Source organism: Phyllobates terribilis, unplaced genomic scaffold (assembly GCF_046119375.1).
Source record: "Phyllobates terribilis strain yellow unplaced genomic scaffold, ASM4611937v1 Scaffold_66__1_contigs__length_7565176, whole genome shotgun sequence".
NCBI lineage: Eukaryota > Metazoa > Chordata > Amphibia > Anura > Dendrobatidae > Phyllobates > Phyllobates terribilis.
Window position 1 is genome coordinate 6,285,190 of NW_027362826.1, and position 26,099 is coordinate 6,311,288.

The 26,099-nt window shown below is 44.0% G+C and overlaps 13 non-coding genes and 2 pseudogenes across 13 annotated transcripts; all 15 read right to left on the reverse strand.

The window, feature by feature from the left end:
* Positions 1–186: 186 nt before the first annotated feature.
* On the reverse strand, positions 187–377 carry LOC141193563 (U2 spliceosomal RNA). Its single transcript, XR_012266470.1, has one exon. It is a non-coding gene; the product is annotated as a U2 spliceosomal RNA (small nuclear RNA).
* A 1,115-nt stretch (positions 378–1,492) lies between these two features.
* Positions 1,493–1,683, reverse strand: LOC141193946 (U2 spliceosomal RNA). The gene has a single exon (XR_012266748.1). It is a non-coding gene; the product is annotated as a U2 spliceosomal RNA (small nuclear RNA).
* Positions 1,684–2,795: 1,112 nt separating this feature from the next.
* Positions 2,796–2,986, reverse strand: LOC141193564 (U2 spliceosomal RNA). The gene has a single exon (XR_012266471.1). It is a non-coding gene; the product is annotated as a U2 spliceosomal RNA (small nuclear RNA).
* A 1,115-nt stretch (positions 2,987–4,101) lies between these two features.
* Positions 4,102–4,292, reverse strand: LOC141193947 (U2 spliceosomal RNA). Its single transcript, XR_012266749.1, has one exon. It is a non-coding gene; the product is annotated as a U2 spliceosomal RNA (small nuclear RNA).
* Positions 4,293–5,407: 1,115 nt separating this feature from the next.
* Positions 5,408–5,598, reverse strand: LOC141194293 (U2 spliceosomal RNA). Its single transcript, XR_012267079.1, has one exon. It is a non-coding gene; the product is annotated as a U2 spliceosomal RNA (small nuclear RNA).
* A 1,115-nt stretch (positions 5,599–6,713) lies between these two features.
* On the reverse strand, positions 6,714–6,904 carry LOC141193949 (U2 spliceosomal RNA). Its single transcript, XR_012266750.1, has one exon. It is a non-coding gene; the product is annotated as a U2 spliceosomal RNA (small nuclear RNA).
* A 1,115-nt stretch (positions 6,905–8,019) lies between these two features.
* Positions 8,020–8,210, reverse strand: LOC141194256 (U2 spliceosomal RNA). The gene has a single exon (XR_012267043.1). It is a non-coding gene; the product is annotated as a U2 spliceosomal RNA (small nuclear RNA).
* Positions 8,211–9,325: 1,115 nt separating this feature from the next.
* LOC141193636 (U2 spliceosomal RNA) lies at positions 9,326–9,506 on the reverse strand (annotated as a pseudogene).
* Positions 9,507–12,359: 2,853 nt separating this feature from the next.
* On the reverse strand, positions 12,360–12,550 carry LOC141193950 (U2 spliceosomal RNA). The gene has a single exon (XR_012266751.1). It is a non-coding gene; the product is annotated as a U2 spliceosomal RNA (small nuclear RNA).
* Positions 12,551–13,665: 1,115 nt separating this feature from the next.
* LOC141193951 (U2 spliceosomal RNA) lies at positions 13,666–13,856 on the reverse strand. Its single transcript, XR_012266752.1, has one exon. It is a non-coding gene; the product is annotated as a U2 spliceosomal RNA (small nuclear RNA).
* Positions 13,857–14,970: 1,114 nt separating this feature from the next.
* LOC141193952 (U2 spliceosomal RNA) lies at positions 14,971–15,161 on the reverse strand. The gene has a single exon (XR_012266753.1). It is a non-coding gene; the product is annotated as a U2 spliceosomal RNA (small nuclear RNA).
* Positions 15,162–16,276: 1,115 nt separating this feature from the next.
* On the reverse strand, positions 16,277–16,467 carry LOC141193953 (U2 spliceosomal RNA). Its single transcript, XR_012266754.1, has one exon. It is a non-coding gene; the product is annotated as a U2 spliceosomal RNA (small nuclear RNA).
* Positions 16,468–17,582: 1,115 nt separating this feature from the next.
* LOC141193954 (U2 spliceosomal RNA) lies at positions 17,583–17,773 on the reverse strand. Its single transcript, XR_012266755.1, has one exon. It is a non-coding gene; the product is annotated as a U2 spliceosomal RNA (small nuclear RNA).
* A 1,115-nt stretch (positions 17,774–18,888) lies between these two features.
* On the reverse strand, positions 18,889–19,100 carry LOC141193683 (U2 spliceosomal RNA; annotated as a pseudogene).
* A 6,106-nt stretch (positions 19,101–25,206) lies between these two features.
* Positions 25,207–25,397, reverse strand: LOC141193955 (U2 spliceosomal RNA). The gene has a single exon (XR_012266756.1). It is a non-coding gene; the product is annotated as a U2 spliceosomal RNA (small nuclear RNA).
* Positions 25,398–26,099: the final 702 nt, after the last annotated feature.

The following is a 26,099-nucleotide window of genomic DNA, read 5'->3' on the forward strand; positions in this document are numbered from 1 at the left end:
AATGCACAGTTGCTGAAGTTGAACCAAAATGAGCTTGTAATCTGGCTTCTGCAACTTTGAACATGAAAAATCCAATGAGGAGAAGAAAATCAAAGCCAAAGAGTCCATCCCAAAATCCGACAAACAAGCAAAATGAACAAAAAACATTGAATTCAATTCTTTCTGATTTTAGAAACTGCATTAAAGAAGGGGTGCACCGGTCCTGGAGATACTGCAATACCAGGTCAATGCGTGGAGTGGACAGAGCAAGCTCTTTTTCCATCTTCCTGTTCTAAAAATCCATTTAATATATGGTCCCCAGATAGGGGACGTATCAGATATTAAACTGATAAGAACAGATACTACACTTGATCTTAGCCAAAAGGCCGAGAAGCGATAACCAGAATTGGTTTCAAACTACGGAGCCACCCAAGGATCCTGAAAAGTCCATTTGTGGAGATGAGCTCCTGGACTCCCGTTAAGAAGACATGTTGTCAACCTCTAGATCCCTTACATGCCTGCACTTTTCGGCTTGCTGCTGCTGCAATCCACGCGTTTTAGATCTGCATAACTCCACCTCTTTAAACACAGCACCTTCACCCCCTGCTGTTCCCACCCGCCTCAACACCGTTGGAAGGGAGGAGAACCAATTAAGGCGGGGGGTGGGGTGGAACGAGCAGCTGTCTACCCTTAGCAGGAGGGCTCCTGATTACATACCTCTCCTGCTGCTGCTGCTGCTGGCTGTCCAGCAGCAGACTGAAGGTGGCTGCTGCTGTGCACAGGTATATAAAGGCTCAGAGCCTATTATGACATGCGCAGCCAGCGTTCCATTGCCACATTCCATCTACTGCAGGCAGGATACCTGGCTGGCTGAATGTCGCTGAGAAGCTCACAGAGACCGCCATAAGCAACAGTTTAACAGAATGCCACAGACTAATCAACCAAACTTTTTGGGTTGGGTTCTCTTTTATAGTCTGCAGGCATTAAATGAAAGAAGTCAGTGTTCCAGCAGAAGGAGACAACGTTTCAGAAAAGGCATTGTAGCAAACCAAAAAAGAAATTTTAAGCGCAGCAGAGTAACCAGCGCACATACCTGTTAGCTCAGGTGAGTTTAAAAGGCTGCTGTTGATAACAAGGGCATTTGCTAAATAGATGGTGTGTGTGCAACAATATACTGAAAGGTCAATTATATTGTGCAGCTTATCTCACCACCTGTAGTTATTTAGGTGAAAGCTCCAAAATGCTTGCCTAATATGTCTGTTTATCCAAAAGGAAGTAAAAAGGGAGAGCTAGAAAGATAGCATTGCATCACATTACATGGCAATGCAATGCACAGTTGCTGAAGTTGAACCAAAATGAGCTTGTAATCTGGCTTCTGCAACTTTGAACATGAAAAATCCAATGAGGAGAAGAAAAGCAAAGCCAAAGAGTCCATCCCAAAATCCGACAAACAAGCAAAATGAACAAAAAACATTGAATTCAATTCTTTCTGATTTTAGAAACTGCATTAAAGAAGGGGTGCACCGGTCCTGGAGATACTGCAATACCAGGTCAATGCGTGGAGTGGACAGAGCAAGCTCTTTTTCCATCTCCCTGTTCTAAAAATCCATTTAATATATGGTCCCCAGATAGGGGACGTATCAGATATTAAACTGATAAGAACAGATACTACACTTGATCTTAGCCAAAAGGCCGAGAAGCGATAACCAGAATTGGTTTCAAACTACGGAGCCACCCAAGGATCCTGAAAAGTCCATTTGTGGAGATGAGCTCCTGGACTCCCGTTAAGAAGACATGTTGTCAACCTCTAGATCCCTTACATGCCTGCACTTTTCGGCTTGCTGCTGCTGCAATCCACGCGTTTTAGATCTGCATAACTCCACCTCTTTAAACACAGCACCTTCACCCCCTGCTGTTCCCACCCGCCTCAACACCGTTGGAAGGGAGGAGAACCAATTAAGGCGGGGGGTGGGGTGGAACGAGCAGCTGTCTACCCTTAGCAGGAGGGCTCCTGATTACATACCTCTCCTGCTGCTGCTGCTGGCTGTCCAGCAGCAGACTGAAGGTGGCTGCTGCTGTGCACAGGTATATAAAGGCTCAGAGCCTATTATGACACGCGCAGCCAGCGTTCCATTGCCACATTCCATCTACTGCAGGCAGGATACCTGGCTGGCTGAATGTCGCTGAGAAGCTCACAGAGACCGCCATAAGCAACAGTTTAACAGAATGCCACAGACTAATCAACCAAACTTTTTGGGTTGGGTTCTCTTTTATAGTCTGCAGGCATTAAATGAAAGAAGTCAGTGTTCCAGCAGAAGGAGACAACGTTTCAGAAAAGGCATTGTAGCAAACCAAAAAAGAAATTTTAAGCGCAGCAGAGTAACCAGCGCACATACCTGTTAGCTCAGGTGAGTTTAAAAGGCTGCTGTTGATAACAAGGGCATTTGCTAAATAGATGGTGTGTGTGCAACAATATACTGAAAGGTCAATTATATTGTGCAGCTTATCTCACCACCTGTAGTTATTTAGGTGAAAGCTCCAAAATGCTTGCCTAATATGTCTGTTTATCCAAAAGGAAGTAAAAAGGGAGAGCTAGAAAGATAGCATTGCATCACATTACATGGCAATGCAATGCACAGTTGCTGAAGTTGAACCAAAATGAGCTTGTAATCTGGCTTCTGCAACTTTGAACATGAAAAATCCAATGAGGAGAAGAAAATCAAAGCCAAAGAGTCCATCCCAAAATCCGACAAACAAGCAAAATGAACAAAAAACATTGAATTCAATTCTTTCTGATTTTAGAAACTGCATTAAAGAAGGGGTGCACCGGTCCTGGAGATACTGCAATACCAGGTCAATGCGTGGAGTGGACAGAGCAAGCTCTTTTTCCATCTTCCTGTTCTAAAAATCCATTTAATATATGGTCCCCAGATAGGGGACGTATCAGATATTAAACTGATAAGAACAGATACTACACTTGATCTTAGCCAAAAGGCCGAGAAGCGATAACCAGAATTGGTTTCAAACTACGGAGCCACCCAAGGATCCTGAAAAGTCCATTTGTGGAGATGAGCTCCTGGACTCCCGTTAAGAAGACATGTTGTCAACCTCTAGATCCCTTACATGCCTGCACTTTTCGGCTTGCTGCTGCTGCAATCCACGCGTTTTAGTTCTGCATAACTCCACCTCTTTAAACACAGCACCTTCACCCCCTGCTGTTCCCACCCGCCTCAACACCGTTGGAAGGGAGGAGAACCAATTAAGGCGGGGGGTGGGGTGGAACGAGCAGCTGTCTACCCTTAGCAGGAGGGCTCCTGATTACATACCTCTCCTGCTGCTGCTGCTGCTGGCTGTCCAGCAGCAGACTGAAGGTGACTGCTGCTGTGCACAGGTATATAAAGGCTCAGAGCCTATTATGACATGCGCAGCCAGCGTTCCATTGCCACATTCCATCTACTGCAGGCAGGATACCTGGCTGGCTGAATGTCGCTGAGAAGCTCACAGAGACCGCCATAAGCAACAGTTTAACAGAATGCCACAGACTAATCAACCAAACTTTTTGGGTTGGGTTCTCTTTTATAGTCTGCAGGCATTAAATGAAAGAAGTCAGTGTTCCAGCAGAAGGAGACAACGTTTCAGAAAAGGCATTGTAGCAAACCAAAAAAGAAATTTTAAGCGCAGCAGAGTAACCAGCGCACTTACCTGTTAGCTCAGGTGAGTTTAAAAGGCTGCTGTTGATAACAAGGGCATTTGCTAAATAGATGGTGTGTGTGCAACAATATACTGAAAGGTCAATTATATTGTGCAGCTTATCTCACCACCTGTAGTTATTTAGGTGAAAGCTCCAAAATGCTTGCCTAATATGTCTGTTTATCCAAAAGGAAGTAAAAAGGGAGAGCTAGAAAGATAGCATTGCATCACATTACATGGCAATGCAATGCACAGTTGCTGAAGTTGAACCAAAATGAGCTTGTAATCTGGCTTCTGCAACTTTGAACATGAAAAATCCAATGAGGAGAAGAAAAGCAAAGCCAAAGAGTCCATCCCAAAATCCGACAAACAAGCAAAATGAACAAAAAACATTGAATTCAATTCTTTCTGATTTTAGAAACTGCATTAAAGAAGGGGTGCACCGGTCCTGGAGATACTGCAATACCAGGTCAATGCGTGGAGTGGACAGAGCAAGCTCTTTTTCCATCTCCCTGTTCTAAAAATCCATTTAATATATGGTCCCCAGATAGGGGACGTATCAGATATTAAACTGATAAGAACAGATACTACACTTGATCTTAGCCAAAAGGCCGAGAAGCGATAACCAGAATTGGTTTCACACTACGGAGCCACCCAAGGATCCTGAAAAGTCCATTTGTGGAGATGAGCTCCTGGACTCCCGTTAAGAAGACATGTTGTCAACCTCTAGATCCCTTACATGCCTGCACTTTTCGGCTTGCTGCTGCTGCAATCCACGCGTTTTAGATCTGCATAACTCCACCTCTTTAAACACAGCACCTTCACCCCCTGCTGTTCCCACCCGCCTCAACACCGTTGGAAGGGAGGAGAACCAATTAAGGCGGGGGGTGGGGTGGAACGAGCAGCTGTCTACCCTTAGCAGGAGGGCTCCTGATTACATACCTCTCCTGCTGCTGCTGCTGCTGGCTGTCCAGCAGCAGACTGAAGGTGGCTGCTGCTGTGCACAGGTATATAAAGGCTCAGAGCCTATTATGACACGCGCAGCCAGCGTTCCATTGCCACATTCCATCTACTGCAGGCAGGATACCTGGCTGGCTGAATGTCGCTGAGAAGCTCACAGAGACCGCCATAAGCAACAGTTTAACAGAATGCCACAGACTAATCAACCAAACTTTTTGGGTTGGGTTCTCTTTTATAGTCTGCAGGCATTAAATGAAAGAAGTCAGTGTTCCAGCAGAAGGAGACAACGTTTCAGAAAAGGCATTGTAGCAAACCAAAAAATAAATTTTAAGCGCAGCAGAGTAACCAGCGCACATACCTGTTAGCTCAGGTGAGTTTAAAAGGCTGCTGTTGATAACAAGGGCATTTGCTAAATAGATGGTGTGTGTGCAACAATATACTGAAAGGTCAATTATATTGTGCAGCTTATCTCACCACCTGTAGTTATTTAGGTGAAAGCTCCAAAATGCTTGCCTAATATGTCTGTTTATCCAAAAGGAAGTAAAAAGGGAGAGCTAGAAAGATAGCATTGCATCACATTACATGGCAATGCAATGCACAGTTGCTGAAGTTGAACCAAAATGAGCTTGTAATCTGGCTTCTGCAACTTTGAACATGAAAAATCCAATGAGGAGAAGAAAAGCAAAGCCAAAGAGTCCATCCCAAAATCCGACAAACAAGCAAAATGAACAAAAAACATTGAATTCAATTCTTTCTGATTTTAGAAACTGCATTAAAGAAGGGGTGCACCGGTCCTGGAGATACTGCAATACCATGTCAATGCGTGGAGTGGACAGAGCAAGCTCTTTTTCCATCTCCCTGTTCTAAAAATCCATTTAATATATGGTCCCCAGATAGGGGACGTATCAGATATTAAACTGATAAGAACAGATACTACACTTGATCTTAGCCAAAAGGCCGAGAAGCGATAACCAGAATTGGTTTCAAACTACGGAGCCACCCAAGGATCCTGAAAAGTCCATTTGTGGAGATGAGCTCCTGGACTCCCGTTAAGAAGACATGTTGTCAACCTCTAGATCCCTTACATGCCTGCACTTTTCGGCTTGCTGCTGCTGCAATCCACGCGTTTTAGATCTGCATAACTCCACCTCTTTAAACACAGCACCTTCACCCCCTGCTGTTCCCACCTGCCTCAACACCGTTGGAAGGGAGGAGAACCAATTAAGGCGGGGGGTGGGGTGGAACGAGCAGCTGTCTACCCTTAGCAGGAGGGCTCCTGATTACATACCTCTCCTGCTGCTGCTGCTGCTGGCTGTCCAGCAGCAGACTGAAGGTGGCTGCTGCTGTGCACAGGTATATAAAGGCTCAGAGCCTATTATGACACGCGCAGCCAGCGTTCCATTGCCACATTCCATCTACTGCAGGCAGGATACCTGGCTGGCTGAATGTCGCTGAGAAGCTCACAGAGACCGCCATAAGCAACAGTTTAACAGAATGCCACAGACTAATCAACCAAACTTTTTGGGTTGGGTTCTCTTTTATAGTCTGCAGGCATTAAATGAAAGAAGTCAGTGTTCCAGCAGAGGGAGACAACGTTTCAGAAAAGGCATTGTAGCAAACCAAAAAAGAAATTTTAAGCGCAGCAGAGTAACCAGCGCACATACCTGTTAGCTCAGGTGAGTTTAAAAGGCTGCTGTTGATAACAAGGGCATTTGCTAAATAGATGGTGTGTGTGCAACAATATACTGAAAGGTCAATTATATTGTGCAGCTTATCTCACCACCTGTAGTTATTTAGGTGAAAGCTCCAAAATGCTTGCCTAATATGTCTGTTTATCCAAAAGGAAGTAAAAAGGGAGAGCTAGAAAGATAGCATTGCATCACATTACATGGCAATGCAATGCACAGTTGCTGAAGTTGAACCAAAATGAGCTTGTAATCTGGCTTCTGCAACTTTGAACATGAAAAATCCAATGAGGAGAAGAAAAACAAAGCCAAAGAGTCCATCCCAAAATCCGACAAACAAGCAAAATGAACAAAAAACATTGAATTCAATTCTTTCTGATTTTAGAAACTGCATTAAAGAAGGGGTGCACCGGTCCTGGAGATACTGCAATACCAGGTCAATGCGTGGAGTGGACAGAGCAAGCTCTTTTTCCATCTCCCTGTTCTAAAAATCCATTTAATATATGGTCCCCAGATAGGGGACGTATCAGATATTAAACTGATAAGAACAGATACTACACTTGATCTTAGCCAAAAGGCCGAGAAGCGATAACCAGAATTGGTTTCAAACTACGGAGCCACCCAAGGATCCTGAAAAGTCCATTTGTGGAGATGAGCTCCTGGACTCCCGTTAAGAAGACATGTTGTCAACCTCTAGATCCCTTACATGCCTGCACTTTTCGGCTTGCTGCTGCTGCAATCCACGCGTTTTAGATCTGCATAACTCCACCTCTTTAAACACAGCACCTTCACCCCCTGCTGTTCCCACCCGCCTCAACACCGTTGGAAGGGAGGAGAACCAATTAAGGCGGGGGGTGGGGTGGAACGAGCAGCTGTCTACCCTTAGCAGGAGGGCTCCTGATTACATACCTCTCCTGCTGCTGCTGCTGCTGGCTGTCCAGCAGCAGACTGAAGGTGGCTGCTGCTGTGCACAGGTATATAAAGGCTCAGAGCCTATTATGACACGCGCAGCCTGCATTCCATTGCCACATTCCATCTACTGCAGGCAGGATACCTGGCTGGCTGAATGTCGCTGAGAAGCTCACAGAGACCGCCATAAGCAACAGTTTAACAGAATGCCACAGACTAATCAACCAAACTTTTTGGGTTGGGTTCTCTTTTATAGTCTGCAGGCATTAAATGAAAGAAGTCAGTGTTCCAGCAGAAGGAGACAACGTTTCAGAAAAGGCATTGTAGCAAACCAAAAAAGAAATTTTAAGCGCAGCAGAGTAACCAGCGCACATACCTGTTAGCTCAGGTGAGTTTAAAAGGCTGCTGTTGATAACAAGGGCATTTGCTAAATAGATGGTGTGTGTGCAACAATATACTGAAAGGTCAATTATATTGTGCAGCTTATCTCACCACCTGTAGTTATTTAGGTGAAAGCTCCAAAATGCTTGCCTAATATGTCTGTTTATCCAAAAGGAAGTAAAAAGGGAGAGCTAGAAAGATAGCATTGCATCACATTACATGGCAATGCAATGCACAGTTGCTGAAGTTGAACCAAAATGAGCTTGTAATCTGGCTTCTGCAACTTTGAACATGAAAAATCCAATGAGGAGAAGAAAAGCAAAGCCAAAGAGTCCATCCCAAAATCCGACAAACAAGAAAAATGAACAAAAAACATTGAATTCAATTCTTTCTGATTTTAGAAACTGCATTAAAGAAGGGGTGCACCGGTCCTGGAGATACTGCAATACCAGGTCAATGCGTGGAGTGGACAGAGCAAGCTCTTTTTCCATCTCCCTGTTCTAAAAATCCACTTAATATATGGTCCCCAGATAGGGGACGTATCAGATATTAAACTGATAAGAACAGATACTACACTTGATCTTAGCCAAAAGGCCGAGAAGCGATAACCAGAATTGGTTTCAAACTACGGAGCCACCCAAGGATCCTGAAAAGTCCATTTGTGGAGATGAGCTCCTGGACTCCCGTTAAGAAGACATGTTGTCAACCTCTAGATCCCTTACATGCCTGCACTTTTCGGCTTGCTGCTGCTGCAATCCACGCGTTTTAGATCTGCATAACTCCACCTCTTTAAACACAGCACCTTCACCCCCTGCTGTTCCCACCCGCCTCAACACCGTTGGAAGGGAGGAGAACCAATTAAGGCGGGGGGTGGGGTGGAACGAGCAGCTGTCTACCCTTAGCAGGAGGGCTCCTGATTACATACCTCTCCTGCTGCTGCTGCTGCTGGCTGTCCAGCAGCAGACTGAAGGTGGCTGCTGCTGTGCACAGGTATATAAAGGCTCAGAGCCTATTATGACACGCGCAGCCAGCGTTCCATTGCCACATTCCATCTACTGCAGGCAGGATACCTGGCTGGCTGAATGTCGCTGAGAAGCTCACAGAGACCGCCATAAGCAACAGTTTAACAGAATGCCACAGACTAATCAACCAAACTTTTTGGGTTGGGTTCTCTTTTATAGTCTGCAGGCATTAAATGAAAGAAGTCAGTGTTCCAGCAGAAGGAGACAACGTTTCAGAAAAGGCATTGTAGCAAACCAAAAAAGAAATTTTAAGCGCAGCAGAGTAACCAGCGCACATACCTGTTAGCTCAGGTGAGTTTAAAAGGCTGCTGTTGATAACAAGGGCATTTGCTAAATAGATGGTGTGTGTGCAACAATATACTGAAAGGTCAATTATATTGTGCAGCTTATCTCACCACCTGTAGTTATTTAGGTGAAAGCTCCAAAATGCTTGCCTAATATGTCTGTTTATCCAAAAGGAAGTAAAAAGGGAGAGCTAGAAAGATAGCATTGCATCACATTACATGGCAATGCAATGCACAGTTGCTGAAGTTGAACCAAAATGAGCTTGTAATCTGGCTTCTGCAACTTTGAACATGAAAAATCCAATGAGGAGAAGAAAAGCAAAGCCAAAGAGTCCATCCCAAAATCCGACAAACAAGCAAAATGAACAAAAAACATTGAATTCAATTCTTTCTGATTTTAGAAACTGCATTAAAGAAGGGGTGCACCGGTCCTGGAGATACTGCAATACCAGGTCAATGCGTGGAGTGGACAGAGCAAGCTCTTTTTCCATCTCCCTGTTCTAAAAATCCATTTAATATATGGTCCCCAGATAGGGGACGTATCAGATATTAAACTGATAAGAACAGATTTTTTTTTTTTTTTTTTTAAAACCTATTCAGGTTAAAATTAAAGTCCACTCCACAGTCCTCTTCTCCCCAAAGGGAGACAAGACGTGGACTCCAACTTAAATCATCATCAGGTTTTGGTACTTTTAATGTCAGAAAAAAAAATTACAAAAATACAACAATACTTACAAAGAAAGAAATGTTTCAGAACCTGAATGGATACCAAAAAAATAAAAATTAAATTATAACTGTATTAACAACAGTAATAACATCAAGTAAAATACTTGTAACCATTATCAAAAGCATGAACCCCAACCCAACTCAGAACCTTAAGGGACAAATCTTCAACCCTTGATGCTGAAAAAACTTGTTTCGATACACCATCTGGTATTCTATATTTCACACAAAAAACATTTTTATCTCTTATTAGTTCTTTCCTAACATTCTCTATAAGATAGTCCAAACGTTTCTCATCATACAACTTACGGTACAACCGGTTAAAATATTCTGCATTCTTTATAAACATAGGTTGTTGAAAAACAACTATATTTTCTTCCATTGCCACCTCCACTTCCTGTTCCTTTCTCTTTTCTTGCTTTTTAACCTTACCACGGCCAGTTCCCTGACTTACACCTCCCATTTCACTCTCTACCCTATCCCCCCAATCTACTCTTGTTTTCTCCATCTCCCTCTGCACTCCTACAGGTTTGCTTTCTTTTCCCTTTACCACCAACACCTTTTCTACACTTTCCTCCTTTCTCTCTACCAAAACCTTTTTAACCACTACCTCCTTCTCTTTATTTCTTTTCCTCTTTGGGCAATTCTTAAAAACATGCGTATCTTCCTGACACAAGTTGCACTTCCTCCGATCTTTACAATCCTTTGACTCATGATCACCTTTTTTGCAAAAACCACATACACCACCCGAACAATTTTCCTTTCCATGCCCGTATTGACGACAAACTCGACAAAAAGTGGGTATACCACTGAAAAAAATATCACCATTTATATTACCCAACTTAAACCTAGCTGGGGGAAGCAACACAGTCCCCTGCTCATCTTCTTTGAAACGGACCAAAAATTTCCACTTCGAAGTCCAAAAACCAAATTCATTATAAATCTTCCCTTTTGGTGTTACTGACAAACAAAAAAACTCCAAAAATGTAAGAACATCCTCTTCGTCCACCAATGGAGAGTACATTTTAACAATGATCCATTTATCTCTAACGGGGAAGTGTGGCATTACACTTATCCCCTCCATTCTTTTATCCTGGCTTGCAGTCATTTTCCTTAGATATCCTTCAAAAAAAACTTTGTCAACAAAAACTATATCATAAACACCCCTCCTGGGGTAGTCCATTATCGCCAACACTTCTTCTGTCTTCAAACCAAAAAGATCCACAAGAACTTGACTCATCACATACCTAAAATCCTTTTGATCTCGAAAGTTCTCCTGAACAACCAAACGAATAGAATTCTGCACCTTAGCGAATTCAGGCACATGATCTTCCTCTCCTTCATGTGATGCTGCAGACATCTTCTTCACAAACAGGTTCTCCTCTTCTCAATAGAAACCTTCAACACCGAAGTGCCAGGTAGATGATCGCCTCCCGTTGCCCGGGGACTAATCCGACTCCCTAATAGCAGCAGGGAGGTGAAGCCCTGCTGAAAAACAGAGCGATCCCCCCAGGCCAAGGAGCCGGGTACCCCGAGCACCTCTCAGCCAAGACCAAGGCAGCAGCCGCTAGATCACTGCACTTGATCTTAGCCAAAAGGCCGAGAAGCGATAACCAGAATTGGTTTCAAACTACGGAGCCACCCAAGGATCCTGAAAAGTCCATTTGTGGAGATGAGCTCCTGGACTCCCGTTAAGAAGACATGTTGTCAACCTCTAGATCCCTTACATGCCTGCACTTTTCGGCTTGCTGCTGCTGCAATCCACGCGTTTTAGATCTGCATAACTCCACCTCTTTAAACACAGCACCTTCACCCCCTGCTGTTCCCACCCGCCTCAACACCGTTGGAAGGGAGGAGAACCAATTAAGGCGGGGGGTGGGGTGGAACGAGCAGCTGTCTACCCTTAGCAGGAGGGCTCCTGATTACATACCTCTCCTGCTGCTGCTGCTGCTGGCTGTCCAGCAGCAGACTGAAGGTGGCTGCTGCTGTGCACAGGTATATAAAGGCTCAGAGCCTATTATGACACGCGCAGCCAGCGTTCCATTGCCACATTCCATCTACTGCAGGCAGGATACCTGGCTGGCTGAATGTCGCTGAGAAGCTCACAGAGACCGCCATAAGCAACAGTTTAACAGAATGCCACAGACTAATCAACCAAACTTTTTGGGTTGGGTTCTCTTTTATAGTCTGCAGGCATTAAATGAAAGAAGTCAGTGTTCCAGCAGAAGGAGACAACGTTTCAGAAAAGGCATTGTAGCAAACCAAAAAAGAAATTTTAAGCGCAGCAGAGTAACCAGCGCACATACCTGTTAGCTCAGGTGAGTTTAAAAGGCTGCTGTTGATAACAAGGGCATTTGCTAAATAGATGGTGTGTGTGCAACAATATACTGAAAGGTCAATTATATTGTGCAGCTTATCTCACCACCTGTAGTTATTTAGGTGAAAGCTCCAAAATGCTTGCCTAATATGTCTGTTTATCCAAAAGGAAGTAAAAAGGGAGAGCTAGAAAGATAGCATTGCATCACATTACATGGCAATGCAATGCACAGTTGCTGAAGTTGAACCAAAATGAGCTTGTAATCTGGCTTCTGCAACTTTGAACATGAAAAATCCAATGAGGAGAAGAAAAGCAAAGCCAAAGAGTCCATCCCAAAATCCGACAAACAAGCAAAATGAACAAAAAACATTGAATTCAATTCTTTCTGATTTTAGAAACTGCATTAAAGAAGGGGTGCACCGGTCCTGGAGATACTGCAATACCAGGTCAATGCGTGGAGTGGACAGAGCAAGCTCTTTTTCCATCTCCCTGTTCTAAAAATCCATTTAATATATGGTCCCCAGATAGGGGACGTATCAGATATTAAACTGATAAGAACAGATACTACACTTGATCTTAGCCAAAAGGCCGAGAAGCGATAACCAGAATTGGTTTCAAACTACGGAGCCACCCAAGGATCCTGAAAAGTCCATTTGTGGAGATGAGCTCCTGGACTCCCGTTAAGAAGACATGTTGTCAACCTCTAGATCCCTTACATGCCTGCACTTTTCGGCTTGCTGCTGCTGCAATCCACGCGTTTTAGATCTGCATAACTCCACCTCTTTAAACACAGCACCTTCACCCCCTGCTGTTCCCACCCGCCTCAACACCGTTGGAAGGGAGGAGAACCAATTAAGGCGGGGGGTGGGGTGGAACGAGCAGCTGTCTACCCTTAGCAGGAGGGCTCCTGATTACATACCTCTCCTGCTGCTGCTGCTGCTGGCTGTCCAGCAGCAGACTGAAGGTGGCTGCTGCTGTGCACAGGTATATAAAGGCTCAGAGCCTATTATGACACGCGCAGCCAGCGTTCCATTGCCACATTCCATCTACTGCAGGCAGGATACCTGGCTGGCTGAATGTCGCTGAGAAGCTCACAGAGACCGCCATAAGCAACAGTTTAACAGAATGCCACAGACTAATCAACCAAACTTTTTGGGTTGGGTTCTCTTTTATAGTCTGCAGGCATTAAATGAAAGAAGTCAGTGTTCCAGCAGAAGGAGACAACGTTTCAGAAAAGGCATTGTAGCAAACCAAAAAAGAAATTTTAAGCGCAGCAGAGTAACCAGCGCACATACCTGTTAGCTCAGGTGAGTTTAAAAGGCTGCTGTTGATAACAAGGGCATTTGCTAAATAGATGGTGTGTGTGCAACAATATACTGAAAGGTCAATTATATTGTGCAGCTTATCTCACCACCTGTAGTTATTTAGGTGAAAGCTCCAAAATGCTTGCCTAATATGTCTGTTTATCCAAAAGGAAGTAAAAAGGGAGAGCTAGAAAGATAGCATTGCATCACATTACATGGCAATGCAATGCACAGTTGCTGAAGTTGAACCAAAATGAGCTTGTAATCTGGCTTCTGCAACTTTGAACATGAAAAATCCAATGAGGAGAAGAAAAGCAAAGCCAAAGAGTCCATCCCAAAATCCGACAAACAAGCAAAATGAACAAAAAACATTGAATTCAATTCTTTCTGATTTTAGAAACTGCATTAAAGAAGGGGTGCACCGGTCCTGGAGATACTGCAATACCAGGTCAATGCGTGGAGTGGACAGAGCAAGCTCTTTTTCCATCTCCCTGTTCTAAAAATCCATTTAATATATGGTCCCCAGATAGGGGACGTATCAGATATTAAACTGATAAGAACAGATACTACACTTGATCTTAGCCAAAAGGCCGAGAAGCGATAACCAGAATTGGTTTCAAACTACGGAGCCACCCAAGGATCCTGAAAAGTCCATTTGTGGAGATGAGCTCCTGGACTCCCGTTAAGAAGACATGTTGTCAACCTCTAGATCCCTTACATGCCTGCACTTTTCGGCTTGCTGCTGCTGCAATCCACGCGTTTTAGATCTGCATAACTCCACCTCTTTAAACACAGCACCTTCACCCCCTGCTGTTCCCACCCGCCTCAACACCGTTGGAAGGGAGGAGAACCAATTAAGGCGGGGGGTGGGGTGGAACGAGCAGCTGTCTACCCTTAGCAGGAGGGCTCCTGATTACATACCTCTCCTGCTGCTGCTGCTGCTGGCTGTCCAGCAGCAGACTGAAGGTGGCTGCTGCTGTGCACAGGTATATAAAGGCTCAGAGCCTATTATGACACGCGCAGCCAGCGTTCCATTGCCACATTCCATCTACTGCAGGCAGGATACCTGGCTGGCTGAATGTCGCTGAGAAGCTCACAGAGACCGCCATAAGCAACAGTTTAACAGAATGCCACAGACTAATCAACCAAACTTTTTGGGTTGGGTTCTCTTTTATAGTCTGCAGGCATTAAATGAAAGAAGTCAGTGTTCCAGCAGAAGGAGACAACGTTTCAGAAAAGGCATTGTAGCAAACCAAAAAAGAAATTTTAAGCGCAGCAGAGTAACCAGCGCACATACCTGTTAGCTCAGGTGAGTTTAAAAGGCTGCTGTTGATAACAAGGGCATTTGCTAAATAGATGGTGTGTGTGCAACAATATACTGAAAGGTCAATTATATTGTGCAGCTTATCTCACCACCTGTAGTTATTTAGGTGAAAGCTCCAAAATGCTTGCCTAATATGTCTGTTTATCCAAAAGGAAGTAAAAAGGAGAGCTAGAAAGATAGCATTGCATCACATTACATGGCAATGCAATGCACAGTTGCTGAAGTTGAACCAAAATGAGCTTGTAATCTGGCTTCTGCAACTTTGAACATGAAAAATCCAATGAGGAGAAGAAAAGCAAAGCCAAAGAGTCCATCCCAAAATCCGACAAACAAGCAAAATGAACAAAAAACATTGAATTCAATTCTTTCTGATTTTAGAAACTGCATTAAAGAAGGGGTGCACCGGTCCTGGAGATACTGCAATACCAGGTCAATGCGTGGAGTGGACAGAGCAAGCTCTTTTTCCATCTCCCTGTTCTAAAAATCCATTTAATATATGGTCCCCAGATAGGGGACGTATCAGATATTAAACTGATAAGAACAGATACTACACTTGATCTTAGCCAAAAGGCCGAGAAGCGATAACCAGAATTGGTTTCAAACTACGGAGCCACCCAAGGATCCTGAAAAGTCCATTTGTGGAGATGAGCTCCTGGACTCCCGTTAAGAAGACATGTTGTCAACCTCTAGATCCCTTACATGCCTGCACTTTTCGGCTTGCTGCTGCTGCAATCCACGCGTTTTAGATCTGCATAACTCCACCTCTTTAAACACAGCACCTTCACCCCCTGCTGTTCCCACCCGCCTCAACACCGTTGGAAGGGAGGAGAACCAATTAAGGCGGGGGGTGGGGTGGAACGAGCAGCTGTCTACCCTTAGCAGGAGGGCTCCTGATTACATACCTCTCCTGCTGCTGCTGCTGCTGGCTGTCCAGCAGCAGACTGAAGGTGGCTGCTGCTGTGCACAGGTATATAAAGGCTCAGAGCCTATTATGACACGCGCAGCCAGCGTTCCATTGCCACATTCCATCTACTGCAGGCAGGATACCTGGCTGGCTGAATGTCGCTGAGAAGCTCACAGAGACCGCCATAAGCAACAGTTTAACAGAATGCCACAGACTAATCAACCAAACTTTTTGGGTTGGGTTCTCTTTTATAGTCTGCAGGCATTAAATGAAAGAAGTCAGTGTTCCAGCAGAAGGAGACAACGTTTCAGAAAAGGCATTGTAGCAAACCAAAAAAGAAATTTTAAGCGCAGCAGAGTAACCAGCGCACATACCTGTTAGCTCAGGTGAGTTTAAAAGGCTGCTGTTGATAACAAGGGCATTTGCTAAATAGATGGTGTGTGTGCAACAATATACTGAAAGGTCAATTATATTGTGCAGCTTATCTCACCACCTGTAGTTATTTAGGTGAAAGCTCCAAAATGCTTGCCTAATATGTCTGTTTATCCAAAAGGAAGTAAAAAGGGAGAGCTAGAAAGATAGCATTGCATCACATTACATGGCAATGCAATGCACAGTTGCTGAAGTTGAACCAAAATGAGCTTGTAATCTGGCTTCTGCAACTTTGAACATGAAAAATCCAATGAGGAGAAGAAAAGCAAAGCCAAAGAGTCCATCCCAAAATCCGACAAACAAGCAAAATGAACAAAAAACATTGAATTCAATTCTTTCTGATTTTAGAAACTGCATTAAAGAAGGGGTGCACCGGTCCTGGAGATACTGCAATACCAGGTCAATGCGTGGAGTGGACAGAGCAAGCTCTTTTTCCATCTCCCTGTTCTAAAAATCCATTTAATATATGGTCCCCAGATAGGGGACGTATCAGATATTAAACTGATAAGAACAGATACTACACTTGATCTTAGCCAAAAGGCCGAGAAGCGATAACCAGAATTGGTTTCAAACTACGGAGCCACCCAAGGATCCTGAAAAGTCCATTTGTGGAGATGAGCTCCTGGACTCCCGTTAAGAAGACATGTTGTCAACCTCTAGATCCCTTACATGCCTGCACTTTTCGGCTTGCTGCTGCTGCAATCCACGCGTTTTAGATCTGCATAACTCCACCTCTTTAAACACAGCACCTTCACCCCCTGCTGTTCCCACCCGCCTCAACACCGTTGGAAGGGAGGAGAACCAATTAAGGCGGGGGGTGGGGTGGAACGAGCAGCTGTCTACCCTTAGCAGGAGGGCTCCTGATTACATACCTCTCCTGCTGCTGCTGCTGCTGGCTGTCCAGCAGCAGACTGAAGGTGGCTGCTGCTGTGCACAGGTATATAAAGGCTCAGAGCCTATTATGACACGCGCAGCCAGCGTTCCATTGCCACATTCCATCTACTGCAGGCAGGATACCTGGCTGGCTGAATGTCGCTGAGAAGCTCACAGAGACCGCCATAAGCAACAGTTTAACAGAATGCCACAGACTAATCAACCAAACTTTTTGGGTTGGGTTCTCTTTTATAGTCTGCAGGCATTAAATGAAAGAAGTCAGTGTTCCAGCAGAAGGAGACAACGTTTCAGAAAAGGCATTGTAGCAAACCAAAAAAGAAATTTTAAGCGCAGCAGAGTAACCAGCGCACATACCTGTTAGCTCAGGTGAGTTTAAAAGGCTGCTGTTGATAACAAGGGCATTTGCTAAATAGATGGTGTGTGTGCAACAATATACTGAAAGGTCAATTATATTGTGCAGCTTATCTCACCACCTGTAGTTATTTAGGTGAAAGCTCCAAAATGCTTGCCTAATATGTCTGTTTATCCAAAAGGAAGTAAAAAGGGAGAGCTAGAAAGATAGCATTGCATCACATTACATGGCAATGCAATGCACAGTTGCTGAAGTTGAACCAAAATGAGCTTGTAATCTGGCTTCTGCAACTTTGAACATGAAAAATCCAATGAGGAGAAGAAAAGCAAAGCCAAAGAGTCCATCCCAAAATCCGACAAACAAGCAAAATGAACAAAAAACATTGAATTCAATTCTTTCTGATTTTAGAAACTGCATTAAAGAAGGGGTGCACCGGTCCTGGAGATACTGCAATACCAGGTCAATGCGTGGAGTGGACAGAGCAAGCTCTTTTTCCATCTCCCTGTTCTAAAAATCCATTTAATATATGGTCCCCAGATAGGGGACGTATCAGATATTAAACTGATAAGAACAGATACTACACTTGATCTTAGCCAAAAGGCCGAGAAGCGATAACCAGAATTGGTTTCAAACTACGGAGCCACCCAAGGATCCTGAAAAGTCCATTTGTGGAGATGAGCTCCTGGACTCCCGTTAAGAAGACATGTTGTCAACCTCTAGATCCCTTACATGCCTGCACTTTTCGGCTTGCTGCTGCTGCAATCCACGCGTTTTAGATCTGCATAACTCCACCTCTTTAAACACAGCACCTTCACCCCCTGCTGTTCCCACCCGCCTCAACACCGTTGGAAGGGAGGAGAACCAATTAAGGCGGGGGGTGGGGTGGAACGAGCAGCTGTCTACCCTTAGCAGGAGGGCTCCTGATTACATACCTCTCCTGCTGCTGCTGCTGCTGGCTGTCCAGCAGCAGACTGAAGGTGGCTGCTGCTGTGCACAGGTATATAAAGGCTCAGAGCCTATTATGACACGCGCAGCCAGCGTTCCATTGCCACATTCCATCTACTGCAGGCAGGATACCTGGCTGGCTGAATGTCGCTGAGAAGCTCACAGAGACCGCCATAAGCAACAGTTTAACAGAATGCCACAGACTAATCAACCAAACTTTTTGGGTTGGGTTCTCTTTTATAGTCTGCAGGCATTAAATGAAAGAAGTCAGTGTTCCAGCAGAAGGAGACAACGTTTCAGAAAAGGCATTGTAGCAAACCAAAAAAGAAATTTTAAGTGCAGCAGAGTAACCAGCGCACATACCTGTTAGCTCAGGTGAGTTTAAAAGGCTGCTGTTGATAACAAGGGCATTTGCTAAATAGATGGTGTGTGTGCAACAATATACTGAAAGGTCAATTATATTGTGCAGCTTATCTCACCACCTGTAGTTATTTAGGTGAAAGCTCCAAAATGCTTGCCTAATATGTCTGTTTATCCAAAAGGAAGTAAAAAGGGAGAGCTAGAAAGATAGCATTGCATCACATTACATGGCAATGCAATGCACAGTTGCTGAAGTTGAACCAAAATGAGCTTGTAATCTGGCTTCTGCAACTTTGAACATGAAAAATCCAATGAGGAGAAGAAAAGCAAAGCCAAAGAGTCCATCCCAAAATCCGACAAACAAGCAAAATGAACAAAAAACATTGAATTTAATTCTTTCTGATTTTAGAAACTGCATTAAAGAAGGGGTGCACCGGTCCTGGAGATACTGCAATACCAGGTCAATGCGTGGAGTGGACAGAGCAAGCTCTTTTTCCATCTCCCTGTTCTAAAAATCCATTTAATATATGGTCCCCAGATAGGGGACGTATCAGATATTAAACTGATAAGAACAGATTTTTTTTTTTTTTTTTTTTTTTTTAAACCATTCAGTTTAGTTTTTTAGCAAACAGTATGAATTTCTCCAAAATTTGCTACTTAAAACTTCTCATCATCATGGTTCTATTTATTTAGCAGTAGTATAAGACGAAATATAATCACAAGGGAACATCCTTTACGTAACACAAATGCAGAAACTTCAAGGAATCACAAAGAAAAAAATCACTGGTATTTGATAAGGTAATGCCACTTTTTAAATTTCCAAATCCCTTCGGCATCTGTGCCACCACCGCCTCTGCTGTCCAACTTATATATCAGGTATAGTCTTGAAAGAATAAGTCTAACACATTCATTCACTGATAAAGATTTCCTCTTGAAAAGTCCAAGGTTCCTTGCATCCCACAAACTCTCCATCACACAAGCCATTATCAACCATAAAATTCTATCTTTAGACCGACTACACGCACCAATTCCAAACATCGCCACACGCCAATCCACAAAATTCACGCCTGCTAAACCCTTACACAATCCACCTACACACTTCCACACACTGTACGCGTACTCACAATCCCACATAACATGCCTCACAGTCTCACAACCACCACATCCCACTCTCGGACACACATCTGTTCTTATCAACTCTCTTTTCTTCTGCATTTCTCTCACAGGTAAAATATTATGTAAAGTCATCCACACCACATCCTTCTGTTTGTTTGACATCCCAAACGTATCTAACTTCTTCCATGCATCTGAAACCTCATTCCCTCTCAGCCCAACAATATTACACTCTACCTCATTTGCACTCATTCTTTTCACCACATTCTTGGTCATTCTAAAATCATTCATTCCCACACTCAACAAATCATGCTTTCTCACAAATTTCTCAATCACCTCATACCAAACAGGACACTTAAAGGCCACAGGCACACTCGCATCTCTCTTCCTCCAGCATAACCCATACAACATCCATCCAGCAGAATAATTAGCCATAAAAGCACCTTTATTGCCTTTACCCAGCAAAGTAACCACAGTCTTAATATAATTAAGACCTAAAAAAACTTCAATATTGGGAAAGGCCAGCCCACCATGCTGACAAGCCTTAAAAAGGCTCTCCCGCTTCAACTTCTCCATCTTACTACACCACAGGAATGTGAATACCAACTTCTCTATTCTCTTAATTTTCCTGTAAGGAGAAGGAAAAACAGTCGCCACATAAAGCAGGATAGGGAGAATCACTGCTTTGATAATTAATACCTTACCACGCAGAGTCAATTCTCTCATTCGCCAAAAATTCAATTTACGTTCAACCCGCATACCACACTCTTCCCAACTTTCATTCCCTTTTAAGTCATCATTAAATAATACGCCCAAAATCTTGATTGCACCCACTTCACACTTTACACCATCCATACGAATACTACTATCTCCAAAACATTTAAAACTACATTTATTCCAATTTACCCTAAAACCAGACGCACCAACAAAAAAATCCAAAAGCAATTTAATTCTACTCAAAGAAGCCATACTTTCACTCACAACCACAACATCATCCATATAACCTAACACTTTCACATGCTTACCACCACTACCAGGCACCAACAAACCTCTCATCATTTTATCCCGTCTAATCAAACATAACAATGGTTCTATTACACATACAAATAAGACGGGGGACATAGGACACCCCTGCCTTACTCCTGACCTAATCTTCACTTTGTCACACAGCCACCCATTAACCAAGAACTCACTTGACACACAATCATACAATGATTTTACACAATTCACAAATTCTCTAGGAAACCCCATTCTTTCCAGTACTTTAAACAAAAACACATGCGAAACCCTGTCAAACGCCTTCTCAAAATCAATAGCTAAAGTCATACATTTCTGCTTTCTATCCTTGCAATCCCCAATTATATCTCTCAACAATAACAAGTTATCACTCATACTTCTTCCAGGCACTGCACATACTTGGTCCTCCTCCACAACACTACCAATCACTTCACGCATACGATTTGCCAGTAACTTACTGTAGACCTTATAATCCGAATTCAGCAGTGTTATTGGTCTCCAGTTTTCCAAACGTTTCCTCTCACCCTTTTTATACACAAGCACAACCACTCCTTCTTTCATTGATTCACACAACCTACCATTCACCCACATATACTTACATACCTCAGTCAAATCTGTTCCCAAAACTTCCCATGCTTTCACATACAACTCTACAGGTATACCATCTTTTCCAGGAGTCTTACTCTTTTTAGCACTCCACACCACATTCTTCACTTCATCCAGAACTACATCCTCACACAACAGATCACGCTCCTCAGAATCAAGTTTTTTCTCCACACCATTCAGAACATATGACACAAGCCCAGAGTCAATCCATTTCTCATCATACAACTTGCTATAAAACCTATTCACTTCTTTCAGCACATCCTCACCCATACAGTTGGTTCCACTTTCATTCACAACTTCATTCATATCAGTCTTCCTACCATTCATTTTTTTAAAAAAGAACCTCGTACACTTCTCATTTTTCTCCAGGTGCTCAATTTTAGTACGATATATAATTTCCTTTCCTTTCTCATCCAACACACGCTTCAATTCATTCTTAGCCTCAGTAAGTTGATCAGACATCTCCAAACCACTTGCAACACACTTTCTCAACCAGTCAATCCGTCTATTAAGGTCATTAAACCTATTCCTATATCTGGCAGCTTTTCTATAGCCCCACTTTTTGAAGAAAGTTTTAAATTGCACTTTCACCCAGTCCCACCAGTCAAGAACACAGACAAAATCCTTCTTACGCATTCTCCATCTTTCATACTTTACATTAAACTCATTCATCACCTCATCATCCTCTAACAGCCTTGCATTCAACTTCCATACCCCACCGCCATACACTTGGTCACCATTCGCACAAAACACGCCTCTCAAACATTCATGGTCCGAAAAAGGTACCTTTTGTTGAGAAAAATCCAAACATACCATATTTTTAGAAAATAACATTAAATCAATTCTGGAATGAATCTCACCACGGTCAGCATGGTATGTCGGCGGTGGTGGCATGCCAAGAACAACAACTGCTGCATCTAAAAAGGAAAAATCACAAATTAAATGGGACAATTTCTTTCCTGTTATGTCACACTTTCCTTCTGTGACACAATTAACGTCCCCAACAAAAATAGTGGGAGATTTCCCTGGAAGAAAAAAACTTAATTTTTCAAGAAGAGCAAGCCGCTCTTCCTTCCCTGTAGGGCAATATAAATTAATAATTCTGACCCGCCACCCTCTATAACTCAAAAATGCAATTAAACATCGGCCCACCTCCACCACAATATAACTATCAATAGAGATTTCTTTATTCCCAACTAATATCCCCACCCCATCATTTTTATTATGATTAGACCCTGACCAGATATGCTGTCCGTAAGGCCAGTCTTTGTCACAAGGAGCATCCTGAATCCCACACTCCTGAAGGCAAAAAACATCAGCACCTAAATGTTTCAGGTAGTCCAGAACAGTTGTTCTTCTGATTTTAGATCTGATCTGCCTTACATTTAGGGACACTACATCCCAACCAGATTGGCAAGACATTAATTAAAGAAAAGAAATACATGACTCAATGTTGATCACACCATACTCATCCATTATCATCAGACTGGGAAAGCACCCCAAAGGTGTTGATGCTCTCAGGGATGCCAAGGTAAGGAGCATCAGGGGAGAAGACATCCTGCGGGTAAATGCGGTCACTTGCAGGACTGTCGCACCCTCCGCTGGCAGGTGAGTACTCTCGTCTGGGTTTTTTATTGGCCAGTTCAGGAGTATCATCATCATCAAAAGACCTCCCAGAAGTAAAGTCTCCTTGGCCACCATCCCTGGCCACCTCTTCGTCTGTAGCACCCCAGGACAATGCAGGGGTTCGAGCAAGAGACACATCCATGTCACCCTCACCACATATTTCGGACTGATGAGGGAGGTCCACATCCAACTCGGAGATCTCCATACTTGGCCCAGCAGGGGCTGGAGGGTCCAACAGGGTCTGGGCCTCACCCACCAGATCTTCAACCTCAGGGGGCTCCGTCTCCTCATTGATCTCTGCAGTAGTCACCTGTGGGGTAACAGCAGGGACAGTAGGCTTACCTTTGGTCACTTCGGAGAAGGACCTAGGCTTGACTTTAGCCTTACAATCCCGAATCACATGTCCTTCCTCCCCGCAGGCATCACATACCACCGGGTTGGAACAATCCTTCGCCAGATGACCGTACTTGTTGCACTTTCTACAGTTTGGCAATTGTTTGCAGAAATCCTGGATATGCCCGAACATGTTGCATCTCCTGCAGAACAATGGCGCCTCGGGAAAAAACAGATATCCAGAGTCTCTTCCAATTGTAAAGTTCAGTGGAGGATAGTGAATACCTCCAGGACCATGAGGGTCTATCCCAAACCTCACAAAGTATTTATACTTCCCAGTCCACAGCCCTTCTCCATTTAAGATTTTATGGGAGAATTGCACAAAAATGCAGTGTCTTCTCAGGAATGCAGTGATATCATCCCGGGAGATAAAGGGGTTGTGCATGAATACTACCACCGGGATATCCCCCTTAGAGTAGAGTACAGTGAAGATAAGTCCATCCAGCTGAGGGTGCTCTGAAAGGACTTGAAGAGTTTTGAAAAGGTTTTGGCAAGCCGCCATAGAAGAAAGCACCAAGACGTACCTATGCTCCCTTCTGAACTCCTGCAAACAGATGATCTCCGACTTCTGGATCTTCAGGATTTCATAGAAAATGGCGTTGACCAGGTATGACAACGAGAAATGGTCCTTCTTCTCCTCAGAGACCTCGATACGGAAAGCATTCTTGACCCGGGGATCCCCGGTCCCAGCAAAGCGAAGCTTGACACCCATGGTCGCTTCAGGAATCGCCTTCTCGTTTCCTCCTCACTCTCCCCCTATAGCAGCATCCAGCTTAAGCCACCGAAGTGGCGATGCTGGAAGGCCGAGGGCTAGTACACAAGGAACCTCTTGTCCAAACACTAGGTCTGAGCCAAAAGGCCGAGAAGCGATAACCAGAATTGGTTTCAAACTACGGAGCCACCCAAGGATCCTGAAAAGTCCATTTGTGGAGATGAGCTCCTGGACTCCCGTTAAGAAGACATGTTGTCAACCTCTAGATCCCTTACATGCCTGCACTTTTCGGCTTGCTGCTGCTGCAATCCACGCGTTTTAGATCTGCATAACTCCACCTCTTTAAACACAGCACCTTCACCCCCTGCTGTTCCCACCCGCCTCAACACCGTTGGAAGGGAGGAGAACCAATTAAGGCGGGGGGTGGGGTGGAACGAGCAGCTGTCTACCCTTAGCAGGAGGGCTCCTGATTACATACCTCTCCTGCTGCTGCTGCTGCTGGCTGTCCAGCAGCAGACTGAAGGTGGCTGCTGCTGTGCACAGGTATATAAAGGCTCAGAGCCTATTATGACACGCGCAGCCAGCGTTCCATTGCCACATTCCATCTACTGCAGGCAGGATACCTGGCTGGCTGAATGTCGCTGAGAAGCTCACAGAGACCGCCATAAGCAACAGTTTAACAGAATGCCACAGACTAATCAACCAAACTTTTTGGGTTGGGTTCTCTTTTATAGTCTGCAGGCATTAAATGAAAGAAGTCAGTGTTCCAGCAGAAGGAGACAACGTTTCAGAAAAGGCATTGTAGCAAACCAAAAAAGAAATTTTAAGCGCAGCAGAGTAACCAGCGCACATACCTGTTATCCCAGGTGAGTTTAAAAGGCTGCTGTTGATAACAAGGGCATTTGCTAAATAGCTGGTGTGTGTGCAACAATATACTGAAAGGTCAATTATATTGTGCAGCTTATCTCACCACCTGTAGTTATTTAGGTGAAAGCTCCAAAATGCTTGCCTAATATGTCTGTTTATCCAAAAGGAAGTAAAAAGGGAGAGCTAGAAAGATAGCATTGCATCACATTACATGGCAATGCAATGCACAGTTGCTGAAGTTGAACCAAAATGAGCTTGTAATCTGGCTTCTGCAACTTTGAACATGAAAAATCCAATGAGGAGAAGAAAAGCAAAGCCAAAGAGTCCATCCCAAAATCCGACAAACAAGCAAAATGAACAAAAAACATTGAATTCAATTCTTTCTGATTTTAGAAACTGCATTAAAGAAGGGGTGCACCGGTCCTGGAGATACTGCAATACCAGGTCAATGCGTGGAGTGGACAGAGCAAGCTCTTTTTCCATCTCCCTGTTCTAAAAATCCATTTAATATATGGTCCCCAGATAGGGGACGTATCAGATATTAAACTGATAAGAACAGATACTACACTTGATCTTAGCCAAAAGGCCGAGAAGCGATAACCAGAATTGGTTTCAAACTACGGAGCCACCCAAGGATCCTGAAAAGTCCATTTGTGGAGATGAGCTCCTGGACTCCCGTTAAGAAGACATGTTGTCAACCTCTAGATCCCTTACATGCCTGCACTTTTCGGCTTGCTGCTGCTGCAATCCACGCGTTTTAGATCTGCATAACTCCACCTCTTTAAACACAGCACCTTCACCCCCTGCTGTTCCCACCCGCCTCAACACCGTTGGAAGGGAGGAGAACCAATTAAGGCGGGGGGTGGGGTGGAACGAGCAGCTGTCTACCCTTAGCAGGAGGGCTCCTGATTACATACCTCTCCTGCTGCTGCTGCTGCTGGCTGTCCAGCAGCAGACTGAAGGTGGCTGCTGCTGTGCACAGGTATATAAAGGCTCAGAGCCTATTATGACACGCGCAGCCAGCGTTCCATTGCCACATTCCATCTACTGCAGGCAGGATACCTGGCTGGCTGAATGTCGCTGAGAAGCTCACAGAGACCGCCATAAGCAACAGTTTAACAGAATGCCACAGACTAATCAACCAAACTTTTTGGGTTGGGTTCTCTTTTATAGTCTGCAGGCATTAAATGAAAGAAGTCAGTGTTCCAGCAGAAGGAGACAACGTTTCAGAAAAGGCATTGTAGCAAACCAAAAAAGAAATTTTAAGCGCAGCAGAGTAACCAGCGCACATACCTGTTAT